We start from the raw sequence: 12,827 nt of genomic DNA on the forward strand, positions 1-12,827 counted from the left end.
CTGTCAACATGCCCGAGATAAATATTATTATTATTATTATTATTATTATTATTATTATTATTCCACCACCACACCCATCTGGCTAGGCTTCCCCAGCCACTCTGTGCAGCTTACAGAATATATAAAACATAATAATAAACTCATGCTTCAAACCGCTGTTTTCATGATCATGTTCATTTAAAAAGACAGCTAATTAGTTTCCCTCCTTGGTAAACACATTCTTCAGTAACCGGAACCCTAATGTGTGTTGTGGGGTTTTTTGCTGGAAATGTTGTTGGAAAACACTATATTTGTCAGGAATACATGGTGTTGTTCAGATGTTGTCTGAGTCCAGTGCCGAACAGCACGACCAATTGTCAGGGATGGTAGAAGTTGTAATATGATAAGGGCACTGTGTTGGCTGCCCCTGCTATAATATATCCCAAGAGATGACCTATTGCTAGTATTACAAAAAAGTTATTTCCAGAAAATAATCCCTACAATAATTGTATGATTTCACACCTTGGCCAAATAATCTGTGGCTACTGTATCTCCAACAGAGCAAACTATCTTTACCTACCTGCATGCCCCTTCTTCACAGTCATTATAAAGTATCTGGGTAAGTAATAGAATACTCTTGAGACAATTTCAACAAGTGGAATAGAAGAAGGGAAGGATGGAACCACAGGCAAAGTCTGAAGAGGAGGAGTCCACGTCCATCGTCACCTTATAATTGGAAAGCATTGATTTTTTTGACTGTTCGCAAATAAGCAAGGGAGCACAGCTACTAGTATATGACCTACAGGTCCTAGACAATTCAGTGTGTTTTGTGCAAAAATAAGGCATTCAGATATGCCAACAGCTTGGGAAAGGGATAGTGACAATAAAGGAGAAATTATCTGCTTAGAATTTACAAGCACGTGGGTAAGAATCATAAATTTGTAGAGTTGGAAGAGACTCGAAGGGTCATCTAGTCCAAACCCTTGCAATGTAGGATGAGACTGTTGAGATACTAGGCAATATTCAACTAAGTTTTACTCAGAGTAAGTCCATTAGTCATGTCCATAAATGGGTCTACTCTGAGTAACACTGAACTGAACACCAACCACTATGCTGAGACAACGGAATAACTTATGAATCACTTTAGTTCCAACTGCCTAACTCCTTACTTCAATCAGGAAGGCTCTGATTTCAGCGTCTCATTATCCTGCTACAATAAGCTGACTTTAAAGGAGCAGCTGAACAACATTCTCCCATTTATGATTTCTGCAGCCTGTCTGCCAAGTGCACATCCAACAACCAACCTGAAATAATATAAATTTCTTTCAAATAAATTGTGCTTTACATGTGCATGCACATCCACACACATCCAGACATTTCATTTTTCCTAGAAATAATACAGTTGCACAAATCTGGATAAAGCATCTCACTGTGACAGATGGAGCTGAGCAAAACAATTCACAATGAATATTTCCCCCCACAAATACATTTTCTGCTGCTGGTTTGCTCATAAGCTGATCTTAGCAATCTTTTGCTGTGACCCCACAAGCCATTTTACTTCCTCTGATGTCCATGAAACCAAATTCCCTTCAATCCTAGCTTACATAGTTTGTCTGCATGGTACACCTAATCAAGAATGGATACTTGATGCATCAGATTAAAATGGGCAAAGGCACACCTGACTGCAGCTTCCAGGTGAAGAGCTGAGTTCAGAAGCATCCACAAACTGTGAACTGTTCAAGGATTCCTATTCCAGAGTCCATCTGTTTCCAGGCAAGAAGCACCTCTATCTTGTCTGGATTAGGTTTCAATTTATTGGTTCTCATCTAGCCCACTACCACCTTCAGGCACCAAGTCAGAACACCAACAGCTAGTAGATGAAAATAGCACATCACAATCCTTGGACAATCTTTCTCAGTTTCTCCCCCTGGAGATTTTAAATAACATGGGACACAAGACTGAACCCAGAGAAATATCATAGCCAATGGACCTGGGGAAGAACGAAAGTCCCCCCAACTTCAGCTTCTGAAGCCAACTCCCAAGAAGGACTGGAAGCGTCTTAATATGGTACTCTCCTAATCCCATTCCTACCAGATGATCCAGGATGAGACCATGGCTGATGGTAATGAATTCTGCTAAGAGGTCCAGAAAAACCAACAGAGATGTACTCCCACTATCAAGCTTCTGGTATAGATTCTCACAGCAACTGAAGCGGTCTTAGTGTCAAAGTCAGTGACTTAAAACTGGATGAATGAGTCAATATCAAGGGTGAGGAACCACCAGGCCATCCAGTTGGTCCATATGGCTGGTTTTGGTCAGCCATGCCCACCTATTACTCACCTGGCATGTGATGTTAGGTGTGGGACAGGTAAAGCCTGTTTCAGACAGCCACAGCCAGGGCCGTCTTTAGCAGATGCGGCGCCAGGGTGCAAATATCCGCCCAGGACCCCCAAATTACCACGGATAATGTTGGGGTGGCCAAAGCTGCACAATGCCAGCCATCCCGGGGGGTGCAACTCTCCCCCATGCCGCTGTGGGAGAGCGATCCCCACAGAGGCCTGGGAGTGAAGTTGCACCCCTCCCAAGCCTCTGTCGGAGGAGAGTGGTCGCCGCAGAGGCTTGGGAGGGAAGCTGTGCGCCAGCTAGTCATATAGTTGGCGGGGTGCAGCTTCCATCCTAAGCCTCTGTGGGGATCACTCTCCTCCCGAGGAGGCTTGGGAGGGACGCTGCACAACCGCCAGCCTTATGGTTGGCGGGGTTCAGCTGGCAGGTGTGCAGGGAAAGGGGAGGCCGCCAGCAAAGCCGTGCAGCTCCCCCACTTGCTGAGGTACCCCTGAGAGGCTGGCGCACCACTAAGCCCTATGGGAAAGACGGCTCTGGCCACAGCTTCCAAGGAATAATCAGGAGTGCACAGTTTAGAGTGTACTTACAACTGTTCCTTTGCAATAATGCAAGCATTCAGAGCTGTTTACAGTACTCCCAAGGTTCAATCCTGCCAGGTGGTGCAGAAGAATACCATGGTTAATGGCATCACCAGCTGCCAATATGTTCAGAACTAATAGGATTGCACTGATCTGCTCCAGTTCCTGGCATAGAGCATTGACCAAGGTGACCAAAGCAAACTAAGTCACATGCCCTGGCCAGAAACCCAAATGAAATGAGTTCCAATAATCAGTATCATCCAGATGTGTTGGGAGATCTGAGGTCACCACTTTTCAATCACCATCCCCCAAAATGGTACATTTGAGCCTGCCCCCGTTCCATAACTGAGTCCTAATTTCTGCTCAGAATTTGGGCCATAGCATCTAGTAATTGTTCAAGGGTAGCAAATAAATAGTGCACCTTTTAAGAAAACAAAGTGCTAGTTTCCAAATTCCACAAAAAAGAGTCCCCATTTTCAAGTCTGGATGAGTTAACAAGTTTAGTCATATGCCCCACTTGAGTGTGAAAATAAGAAGTGGCTCATCACAGGAAGCCTTTTAAATTTTTTGCTATCTTGCCACTTCCTGATTCTTTCTGAGGCCCAGGGAGAGCCAAAATATCCGCAGAGTAACTACACAAAGTGGTAGCTGGACACAACAGGGAAGTTTCCCCTTTGCAGTTTGTACATCTGTATTTTCAGAGCATCTTTATCTGTGAAAAGCATTTCTACTTGGCTAAATGTTGGGAGCTCAATGGGTTGAAAACTAAAGATAGATAGAGATAGATAGATAGATAGATGATAGATAGATAGATAGATAGATAGATAGATAGATAGATGTGCGCCCAATGCTTTGAGAAGTCTGAGAATCCATCTGCCGAACAGCTACAAAGCTGTAGGATGCATTCTTTGCCAGAACCATGGCTTTGTGAATGCTTTATCAGCCATGCTCATAACAAAGATGACTCTTGCCTGCTTTGCTTGCTTGTGAAAACATACTGTTAGCATTCTTTTGCAATGACACAACTGATTCTGCGGATGAATTTTGCAGCAAAAAGAAAAGAAAAGAAAAAGCCCTAGCTCCTTTTGATTTTCACCTTAAAACCTAACTGCAAAGTAATTAACTTCACAGCAGTTGCCATTTGGCAAAGCAATGCCGTGTATAGAATGAAATATTCATTAATAATTGACTCTACAAAAACTGTAGTTAAACTATGTTCAGCCAATTTAATAGCTCACAGCTATAAGGATGTAGAGGGTAAAGATCTTTGTGTGACACCGCCCCCCACCCCTGGAAAAAAAATAGCACTTTCAGTCTGTTCAGCATTGAGAGCTGGGTTTTGTGCAAAAGTGCTGAAGTAAAATTTGAAAGACTCTTCTACAATGAAGACATAAAAGGGTGAATGTGGAAAATGGAGCCAGTGGCTGCTGGGATTTTTTTTTACACACATCACTACTTACCTCTGAAGAGAAGATGATTGATAATATTCTCCAAATCCGAGTAATTTATTTTTACTTTGAAGGTGTACATTGAGAACAGTCAGTGAGAAATCAAATTCTACCAGGTCTGGATGAGTGGGTGTGGAAGAATGCATTATAAGTAACAAAATCTGATAGCATCCTATGATGGAATATCCAATTAAGCAATTCTAACTGTGCATCGAATCAAGGCCTTTGTTTCTGCAGTAAAGCTCAGGTCTTATCCTTTTACTGCTGTCTCTCCACAGGGCTCTCTAATTGAATTTACTCTTTCTTAACGAGAAGCAAATTTAATGCTCTTTACAATGCCTGGTTGATCGTGATGCGGCTGCCCATTCTCTCCACCCCCACTCCCGCCCCTCCCAGTTTGCATGCATCAAAACCTGCTAAGTGATTTTTGTCTGAATGCAAAGGCAAAGCTCAAAGGAGTTCCTGTCTAGCATCCTACCTTTCATCTGCAAAATGTCTCAGAATTTTGTGCAGAAAAGGAAACAAAAACGGAGGAGGATGTTTTCTTCCAAGGTGATGATTTGCCACTGTGCCTTTGCAGCTTTGATGGCTATGGTGCCAATGTGAACTGCTTCCTCGGGGGGCAGGGGGAGGAAAAAGTCGGGTGCCGGTTTTTATTTATTTTTATTTTCAGTGACGATAACATGTGAGAACCAACGGATGAAAACACCTAATTGGAAAAACAAATAAAAGGAAACTGGCGGAGTATAGCTTCAGTAAAATAGCTGGAATGTTCACATATTCATCTGCCTTATTCACAAGAAACAAAGCAATGCTTGTATTTATCACTAAAAACCATGCATAAAAATATAATAACTACTATTTTTGGTCAGCCATCTGTATCCTGATACTCCCACCCAGGTCGCTCCAGATGTTTTGGGTTACAACTCCCATCAGCCACTACTACAATATGGTCATTACTGTTGAGAAATACATTGACCAGCAATTAAATCTCGCCACACAATGAGGCAATCAAAAGAGCTTACCTAGTGTGCATCCACTTCAGAAAATAGCTGGATACTGAACCAAAGTGGGCCACTTTGGAAGTACTCAGACTTGCTCCAAAATGAAGTGGGATTTGTCCAAAGTGGTCCAAAACAAAGCAAGCTGCTCCAAAGCATCATGGACATTTTGGAAGGGTATTTGTGTCATTCCACTCAGTTCTCCTGACTGAGCCAGCCCCTCACTGGCTGCCAAATGTACAAATGAGCAGGTGTGTCTGTGATGGACTACCTGTTGGCAGCAGCCTGCAGAAGGTCCCCAAACAGGGTGTTTACACGGCATGGAGGTTGTATTGCTGAGTTGACCTGGCATCTTCTGAATTCAAAGCTATCACATAATGGCATTGGGCCCGATCCGGGTCTGAATGCTGCACCTGCCCTGTCCCACACCTTTCACCACAGCTGCCACAAACAGCAGGGCTGCAGATGCAGTAGTGGCCCCACCAAACCCTGCCCCTACTTGCATTTAAGTTCAGTGTTGAATATTTTGTTGGTCTGTGTCTCAATGAGTAATAGTGTAATATACAGCTATTCTTCAATGTTTGTGCACTGTTTTAATGTGCACAAGTACTATTTAAGTGCACACTTCCAATTTTTTATAAATAAAGTGTTGTCTACCCCATCAAGAATGCAGCAGGAATGTGAAATCGTGCTGTGGTGTGTGTGTGTGTGTGTAATTAGATATTCATTGATCCACACTACAGTCAAGGAGGGGACATACAAAGCTTCAGAAAAATGAACCAAGGCCCCACTTCAGATGTGGAGTCTAATCCAAAGTGTTTGGAATCAAGCATCTCCTTGTCTGTAACACTAAATCACTTTCTAAAGCAATAAGTAAATAAATTCTGTCCACACTCATATCACATATCCTGTGCTATGGGCAGTTCATGTACCTGGGAACCAGACAGGTCTGTTGTCCACTTATAACACCTGAAGCCCCCACATGCCAATCAGCTGTGCAAAGTTTTGTTTAGTAATCAAAGCAGCAGTTACTCCAAAGGGGGGGGGGACAACAACAAGAAGTCAACACAGGTTTTCAGTGGCACTTGACATGAATAGCTGAAAGGAACCCGCAAGAGGAAGAAGCTGTTCAAAGTAGTGTTGAACAAAGCCAAAAGGAAAGGCGATGATTCAAATTCTAATGTGACCTTGTCACAAGAGTAAGCATTTTTGCAATGAAATCACCCCAAATGGAGATTTAGGATTATTTCCTTATCAGCATGTTGCCTGACCTTCCTTTTGGCTGGTTTCTGACTATTCGTGCATGAAGTCAAATGCGACTAAAGCCATTACAAAGCACTGAGACTGCACTGCCTGGCTCATTAGCTAAAATTGCAACCCACCCACCACAAAAGCCTATCCAGCAGCTCAGATCCAAGAGGGGGACCTTTTTAACAACAAAAGCAATTGACTTGGCTAAATAGTGAGATAATACTTACTCAGCATTGGCCAAAAAAGGGGCTGTTTCTGGCATGAGTCGTCTATTATTATTATTTTTAATTCATAATTCTCCTTTGTGGAACCAAAGCCATCTGAGTAAATTATCCTTCTGAGGAATTCTGCATGATAATTATTTGATAGGATATCAAAGATCTGGAATAAAGGAAGGTCACACTTTAAGCGACTTCTTTTCTGAAACCTTTCAAAGACTTCAGTGACCTTTTATCTCAGCATTCTTACCGCTGTCAAGGTTTGATCTTACAGTCACTGCAAGCAAAGTTCCCTCGGTTTCACAGAGATGTCATTGTCAAGACATCAATCTTATGCCCACTCACCTGGGAGCAGGCGCCATTGAACTCAACAGCAGTAGACATGGGTAGGGTTACAACGCGTAAGGCATATCTGGCTGACATCCGGAGAGATTGTGGAAACCAACAACATTTTCTAAATGGAAAGAGATGGAGCAAAAGTTAGTTGACTGAGAGAAAATAAATAAAGTAAACTAAAACATAGTTTCAAACCTACCAACCAGGACTGGCCCAGAGGAGATACTGAGTGCATTCCTTAGCTATACAAATCTCTTGGGTAGCAAACCACTTTGGGGAAGAAGCAGAAGCAGGTTGGCCGTTCATCAGCTGGGTTGATATTTACCAGGGAAATGAAGGTTATTTCTCTTTGAGTCCGTTTCAGTCCCCCAACCTGGAATTAGTGTCCATTTCCCTAATATAAGAAAGCTTTGCAATGGAGAATCGATACTTTGCAACAAAGCAGCTCAGACTGAGAGTTTATAATGGAAGCTGGAGGTTTCCTTCCTGGTTCTCTGCAGGGCCTTGATAAAGGCAGGTGCTTACATGTGCCTCTCCCATGTTCCGAATAGCTGCACATGCAGCAACTGGGCATTTCACTGGTGGCCCTGAAGCTCCTGTGTGGCTCACCATCCCTTCTGTTCCTGTGGTCCTGGAGGTGATGGGAGAGACAGGGGGACGTGTCAGACAGGAATCCAGGTAATATGTAAGGAGACCTCTGATTCTGCAGGAGAGATTGTGATTATGAGGACACCTTTCCTTTAAGGAGCTCAAGGTGGCACCCATAGTTATCCTCCTCCTCCTTCTCCATATATTATCATCAAAACAACCCTGTGAGCTATGTTAGGTTAAGAGACAGTGACTAGCCCAAGGTTAGCCAGTAAGTCTCATGGCTGAGTGAGGATGCAAACCCTGGTCTCCCAGGTCCCAGTCTAACACTCTAAACACTACACTAAACTGGCTATTCAGAGCTGCTGGCACAGTGGAGATCTTCTCCAAAGAATCCCCTGGTTCCATATCTGGGCATGGTTGAACCCTGACAAGCAGATACCTGAAACAGGGCTTATTCTGCTTTGAGACTCAATATTTAGAATAGTCTCATCAGGAAGGACCTCTTGGCCTAACTGCTGCTTGCTTTCAGATTGGCAATTAATAATGTTTTGTTTCAGTGAGACTTTGCAGAAATTTCTAAAAAAGTTAATTTCATGCTGCTTCTGCCTTTAAGCAGGAATTCTAATATGTTTGCATCGATGTGCATTGTCTTATCTTTCTGGGTTGTAAACTGCCATTAATCTTTTGTATAAAGTTAGGATATGCATTCTGACAGATAAATAAATACATATTTGGAAGAAGGCGTCTTCTGAGCCTCAAAGAGATTCAAATATATAGTGCAATTCTCTAAGTGGAAGTTGAAAACCCAAGTTGAAGTTATCCGACATCTAGTCTCTTTCAGAACCTCTGATGCCCAGTTTTGCTATCAAGCCACAATTTCAGCTGGGATTCAACTGATCAAACCTATTTTGAATGTCAAGCTTCAGCCACAGAATATGTGATGTAGAATACAATTGTGGGAAACATATATAATTACTATATTGGAAAGTGAACAAATGCAGAGCTCGTTTTCTCTCACCACTGTATATCCATATAAAAACTTGGGAAGCTGCCTAAACCTTTTCCATACCTAAAATATTGTTGACACTGACTACAGGGTTTCAGACAGGAAAATTTTCTTAGCCATTATCTTGAGATGCCTGGGGCTGAACGTGGAACCCATTTTTTCATGAAAAGCATATGCTCTGGCGCTGCGCTACAGTCCATCTCTGCATTGGAAATATGCATGTGGGATTAGAGGCAATTAGATTCATGTCAGGAACTGTGACATGTGTTATGTACTGAAGCTCTCACCCTGGGCCAGCAGGGGGATACTGTAGATAGTTTTCACTCAGGTCCACATATGCAAATAAGGGATTGAAAGTGACGTTCAGTGATTGGATAGTTACAGAAAATGGTTACTGTTGCGTTCTAGTGGAGCTCTATATAAGCAGGCTGGCTGAACCCTTCAGTTCAGTTCTGTTCTGGCCTTTGAATAAAAACAAGAGCTGTTTGAAGAATCGCTGTGTTGTCTGATATGTTCACCCACAACTTAACAACATGCAAGAAATGTAATCCTTGTGCCATGTGCCAGGGGCGGGCAGGAAGAGAAGTGAGCAGAGCAAAGGACATAAATGTTACAGTAGGGTAGTTTCTACACATGCCCCAGTCTATTCCTCCACCCACAGAAGCAGGAAGAATTATCAGAGTTCCAGGGCACATTCATTCCAGACTGGCAAAAACACTCCAGGAGGACGAGGAGCAGGGCCTGTGGGGGTGTGGCTTGTGGAGAACAGACGTGGCCTGGGGACAGATCTGAGGTTCAGATAGAGGGGTCTGGAGGGCCACATCTCCCCACCAGATGTGAGATTCCCCATCCCTGCGGTAGAGCATTCTCACAACATTGGGCGAGTTAAATCTGTGCATGACTAAAACTATGCTGCAGTAGTAAACCTCCAGTTCTACACAGGCTTACATACCTGCCTCATAGAGTGTTTCCTGCACATCAGTATGTTCAAGGTTGAGACCTCCCATCTGATTTCGCCCTTAGTTTCAAATAAATATGTCTCTGCAGGCTGCTGCAGCTCCCTTTTATTCAAGCAAAATACAGCCCAATGCCAACACCTTTCCAAAGTTTCAAAGAAGTGCAAATTATATATATATATATATATATATATATATATATATATATATATAGTATTTTTAAAACACCTTTTCACTTGAGCGGTTGCTGGGAACAAATGTCGGCTCCCAGCATGCAGGCTGGATGGTAAAATGACAAGGCCCAGGGTGCTGATTTACTGTTCTCACAGCCATCTTTTCCAACTGATTTATGGCAGTGCAGTGGAAAAGCCTTTGTAAGAAGTCAATTCACCTTAACAAGTAAAAATCACCCATCTGCCAGTTGATAAAGTGAGAACGAGCAGGGGAAAGGAAGAGCCTTATGTTGTTATTGTTTTAAAGGCTAATATAGAGACATCTGAAAGGTTACGTTCTGTGGTCTGTACTAGATGTATCCCATCACATTACATTAGTCAACCCAAAACTCTAATCAACTTAAATGAAGCCTGCATTTCAGGTAAGCTGCCAGATAATTCACTCTCAGCAAATACAAAATGCCTTTCAAAATTTCATATATTTCCCTTTTGTGAGAACCTTGGTCCTTCCCGCTCCGCTCTGGATACTGAGCACGAGGAGATCAGAGCAGAAGTATTGTACTGGTCATATAAAAACTGCCAACTTTAAGAATGTCAGGCTGCTGTAGAATCCACAAGATGCAGCAAATTGTACTGTATTGTATTGTATTGTACTGTTGTTGGCATCCGTCTGTCTTGGGAAATGATGGAGCAGTGTGCCTTTTGGGGTAAATTTGATCTGTTGGAGAGTTATAGTACCTGCTCTGACTGTAGAGACTGATATGGGAGAAACATGTTTTGTTGCAGTTGGGGCAGATGAAGGCATCCAGTTATGCTGCTGCAGATACACCGTGGCATTTATTCTCTCTGCACTCCTTCGCAGCGGTCATTTCTCCTCTGTATCATATAGCCACAAGGAAATAAGCTGTGCTTTCCTTAGCAAAAAACAACAACAATCACAGAATAAACAAAAAGGGTAAAATGCTCAGTAGGAAGTTACAAACATAGCAATAGATAATAATAATAATAATAATAATAATAATAATAATAATAATAAATTTTATTTATATCCCGCCCTCCCCAGCCGAAGCTGGGCTCAGGGCGGCTAACAACAATCAAAATAATCCGACATTCTAAAACATTCATTATAAAATTAATTAAATCAAATTAAATTAAAATCAAATTAATGGCAACCATCAAGCCAAATTCTGTGCAGATTGCCGATTGCCAGAGGAGGGGGCAGGCTGCGCCCTGACCAAAGGCCTGGTGGAACAGCTCTGTCTTGCAGGCCCTGCGGAAGGATGTCAGGTCCTGCAGGGCCCTAGTCTCTTGTGACAGAGTGTTCCACCAGATTGGAGCCGCGACCGAGAAGGCCCTGGCTCTAGTTGAGGCCAGCCTAACCTCTTTGTGGCCTGGGATCTTTAGGATGTTTTTATTTGCAGACCGTAGATTTCTCTGTGGGACATACCAGGAGAGGCGGTCCCGTAGGTACGAGGGTCCTAGGCCGTATAGGGCTTTGAAGGTTAAAACCAGCACCTTAAACCTGATCCTGTACTCCACCGGGAGCCAGTGCAGCTGGTATAGCACCGGATGGATATGATCTCGCAGCGAAGACCCCATAATGAGTCTCGCCGCGGCATTCTGCACCCGCTGGAGTTTCTGGGTCAGCCTCAAGGGCAGCCCCACGTAGAGCGAGTTACAATAATCCAGTCTGGAGGTGACCGTCGCGTGGATCACAGTGGCTAGGTCAGGGCGAGAGAGATAAGGAGCCAACTGCCTAGCCTGGCGGAGATGAAAAAATGCCGCCTTTGTTATAGCTGTAATCTGCGCCTCCATAGAGAGGGAGGTATCGAAGATTACACCCAAACTCTTAACGGATGATGTTGGCACTAATTGCACCCCCGCAAGAGATGGGAGTTGCCCCTTCAATCCCATATCGCTCCGTCCCAGCCAAAGGACCTCTGTCTTCGAAGGATTTAACTTCAACCGGCTCCCACGTAACCATCCAGCCACAGCTTCCAGACATCTGGTCAGTGTATCTGGGGCCGAGTCAGGGTGGCCGTCCATCAACAGATAGAGTTGGGTGTCATCGGTATACTGATGGCAGCCCAGCCCAAAACTCCGGACAAGCTGGGCGAGGGGGCGCATAAAGATGTTAAAAAGCATCGGGGAGAGAATCGCACCCTGAGGCACTCCACACACCAAGGAGTGGCGCGATGACAATTCCCCCCCAAGCGCCACCCTCTGTCCCCGACCAGAGAGAAACGAGCGCAGCCATTGAAGGACTGTGCCCTGGATCCCCACGTCGGCAAGGCGGTGGTCCAGTAACTTGAATCCATTGGTTCAGGTCTCCTGCACCTTTCAGTGCAGAAGAAAGCAAGCTTGCTCCATCTTCTATGTGACAGCCCTTTAGATCTTGGAAGATGGCTATTGTATCTTCTCTCAGTTTCCTCTTATCCCAGCTAAACATGCCCAACTCCCTCAACTGTTCCTCAGGAGGCCTGGTTCCCAGACCCTTAATTATCCTGGTCACTATCCTCTACACATGTTCCAGCTTGTCAATATCCTTCTTAAACCGTGGCACCCAGAACTGGACACAGTAGTCCAGGTGTGGTCTGGCCAAGGAAGCATAGAATAGGACTATTACTTCCTTTGAGCTGGACACCATGCTTCTGCTGATGCAGCCTACAATAGCATTAGCTTTCTTTTGCAGCTTCATCACACTGTTGCAGCAAAAAAAATGCTAATGCTATAATCATATGCCTTTAAATGTGCATTAGATGTGCTTTAAAAGTATGGTGTGGATGTGACCTCAGATTAGTAGCCAAACATGTAGCAAAATAATTTGACAGGCCCAGATTAATTGCAATGCAAAACCAAAGGAAGTTCAGCAACCGGGTTATGCCTCCGCCCAGCTCACTTTCTCGCCATTTAAACAACCTCCTACTTCAAATCCATATTAAGGATA

The 12,827-nt window shown here is 43.7% G+C and overlaps 2 long non-coding RNA genes across 3 annotated transcripts in view; both read right to left on the reverse strand.

Annotated features, from left to right (window-relative positions):
* LOC114593847 (uncharacterized) overlaps window positions 1-6,888 on the reverse strand; it is a 196,991-nt gene extending 190,103 nt beyond the window's left edge. For both annotated transcript variants that reach the window (XR_013392349.1, XR_013392348.1), the window contains exon 1: window positions 6,828-6,888. This is a non-coding gene — a long non-coding RNA (uncharacterized LOC114593847). The remainder of the gene's footprint in view (window positions 1-6,827) is intronic.
* LOC144327298 (uncharacterized) overlaps window positions 6,889-12,827 on the reverse strand; it is a 71,850-nt gene continuing 65,911 nt past the window's right edge. The window contains exons 4-6 of the long non-coding RNA XR_013392351.1: window positions 10,619-10,794; window positions 7,164-7,272; window positions 6,889-6,981 (exon numbers count right to left, since the gene is read on the reverse strand). This is a non-coding gene — a long non-coding RNA (uncharacterized LOC144327298). The remainder of the gene's footprint in view (window positions 6,982-7,163; window positions 7,273-10,618; window positions 10,795-12,827) is intronic.

The sequence above is a fragment of the Podarcis muralis genome, chromosome 3, assembly GCF_964188315.1.
Source record: "Podarcis muralis chromosome 3, rPodMur119.hap1.1, whole genome shotgun sequence".
Taxonomy (NCBI): domain Eukaryota; kingdom Metazoa; phylum Chordata; class Lepidosauria; order Squamata; family Lacertidae; genus Podarcis; species Podarcis muralis.